Raw genomic sequence first — 2,500 nt, 5'->3', positions numbered from 1 at the left:
AAATCTTTCATAACATTTATATTAGTCATATTTCTTTCACATCAGCAACTGGTGCAGAAGCAACAGCCATTCATTATTTGTGTGCACCACTAGGCTGGGAGAATCATTTGTGTTTTCATTTCAGTATGACAAGAATAGAGGGGATGCATTATATGAGGCAAGCTTAACTAATCTGAAGTTTTAATTTTTTTTTTGTTATATTTTTGTTTAGCATATTTACATTTTTTTTTTTTTTTTTTAACATTCACATACTCATTCATGCACACAGAACAGGATCAATTTTTATACATCTTGAAAGCATTGGTGATACAAGTATAATATACTTGGTCTGGTAAGTTCTTGAAGATTTGTATTCTTGAAAGCAGCAAATACAACTTGGTGAAGAAATGAGGAATACAGACCTTTGTGAGGTTCACATACTACTGGTGCTGGGAATTTTACCTAACATCACTTTGAAGCTTTCAGATATTTATTTTTTTGTCAAGAAGGTAATTTCATATGCAATTATTTTGACATGTACATTAGCAAGACTAGTAATAATATAGGTTCAATAAAAATATATATGAATAAAAAAAAGTAGTATATCCCTGTTCCACTTCATGCATGATTTATTTTGATTTGGGACTAACATAATCATTAGAATATAAGTTCATCTTGGGAGAAGTTATGAAAGCTGTCAGTATCTTTCTGCAATTACTACTTTGACTGACAGCTCTTTCCTCCTACTCTTTACAACCAGTTCTTACTTTTTCAATATCACAAGAATATGGGTGTAATATCATGAACAAAAGTCACAGTTTACCCTTTCTGGAACTTGGTTGAACTGTTACAAAATGCCAAAAGCATAATCCTTAATAATTCAATGTCAATTTTAAGTGAACTCCTGTACACTCAAACTACTGTCCATGACAATACACAAATACCTATGAAAAGAGGGGGGATTTACCAGCCTTCAGTAAACATTGGTTCAACATGCACTCCTGTTTGTTTATTATAAAAAAGTAATAATTATTTCATACAACAAAAACTGTATATATTTATATAAATATCTGTGTTGTTTTACATAATTAGATATAATTTGCAGTGATCAGCCATCTTTTATCAAACTTCAATCAGTTTGCTTCCTTTTAACAGGCAGTTAACAGGCTCAATAAAAAAAGGAAGCCAGTTGCTTACATCTTCCTGCAGTAAATGCTTCAGAAAAATAAACCTTGACAAGAAATACTAAAAACTTAGAACCCTTGGATTGTTAGTAAACAAATAAATTATGTATTTACATAAATCCCATGGACTCTTAGATCCAGCCATTGCAGTATCAACTTTCTAAGGCCTACTAATAGCACTAAGATGTTATTTGCAATTTTGACACACCAGGTTCATAATTGACGTTAATATCATTCAACTCTCATGCAGTCATGCCTTTTCTTCAGATGTTTGAAACTGCATAATCTGCACCCAATTATAAAGATCATATCTTCAACATGCAGTATCTGCTATACCACTTTTCATGGAACTTTTCACACAGTAAAGAGGAGTTGTTATGAAATCACCCGATACCCTTTCTGCATATATTATATACTTATATTAACAGTGAAATTATCTTGTGGTGGCTGGAACTAGAACTTGAAAAAGGACCAATTTTCTTGATAATTATGTAAATGAACATTACCACAAGAAAGAAAAAAAAAAAAGTTTAGCTTCCCTCCTCCACTCATCAGGATGGCTCCTCTTACCAACTGCCTGTTTGAGAGGATATTGACCCCAATGGGTATTTACCTAAATGAAATGTCATCATTTTCTAGATGTCAATTCTAGAACTTAAATAAGTATAAGAATAGAAAAAAAAAAGATTTATAATCAACATAAACACTTTTTTGTTTGTTTTTGTCTTTTTACTTTTTTTTTTTTTTTTTTTTTTTTTTTTTAATATGGATGTTTTTTATCATCATGAAAACACATCTTGCCTATTGAAATATAATTTATTACATGGAACTAATTAAAAAAGTATACAGCAGTCTGAGACAATAAACACTGGAAATGATGATCCTTTCAACCAATTTTCTGAATCTCAAAAATGAAAAAAATATTAATAAAAATAAAAAATAAAAAAAGCTAAGGTGAGGGAGAAAAATTGTTTGTGCGGCCGCGCCACACACTAGATGTTTACATCACGAATACCACCTATTGACTTTGAACTGCATTCCAGTAAGCTTTACCCTCTGCTTTACGACAAAGAGAAAATAAACCTTGCCGTGACACAACAGCTAACGTAAACAACTGGTAATCATGTTGCATTTTCTGGCAGCTGGAAGTGGTCTTGTAGAAGCAATGAGCACATCAACATAATCCTGTGAGACATTCATGCTACTTACCTCAGTCACTGGGCCTGTGGGGCACGGCAGCGCTCAGCCCTCATGCTTGTTAGGGTTAGTTCTAAGCCTAGAATGACTTATTAAGCAGAAACCCAACCAATCCCAGAGGTTAGCGCCGTCATGCCCCA

At 32.8% G+C, this 2,500-nt stretch overlaps 1 protein-coding gene across 3 annotated transcripts in view; it reads right to left on the bottom strand.

The window, feature by feature from the left end:
* Positions 1-221: 221 nt before the first annotated feature.
* LOC119576951 (protein phosphatase PP2A 55 kDa regulatory subunit) overlaps positions 222-2,500 on the bottom strand; it is an 84,415-nt gene continuing 82,136 nt past the window's right edge. For all 3 annotated transcript variants that reach the window (XM_037924601.1, XM_037924600.1, XM_037924602.1), the window contains exon 11: positions 222-2,500. This exon is cut by the window's right edge and continues 631 nt beyond it. The gene's annotated coding sequence lies outside the window, so the exon portion shown is untranslated.

Source organism: Penaeus monodon, chromosome 9 (assembly GCF_015228065.2).
Source record: "Penaeus monodon isolate SGIC_2016 chromosome 9, NSTDA_Pmon_1, whole genome shotgun sequence".
Classification (NCBI taxonomy): domain Eukaryota; kingdom Metazoa; phylum Arthropoda; class Malacostraca; order Decapoda; family Penaeidae; genus Penaeus; species Penaeus monodon.
The sequence above is the reverse complement of the archived record's forward strand: the minus strand, read 5'-3'. Positions and strand labels throughout refer to the sequence as shown.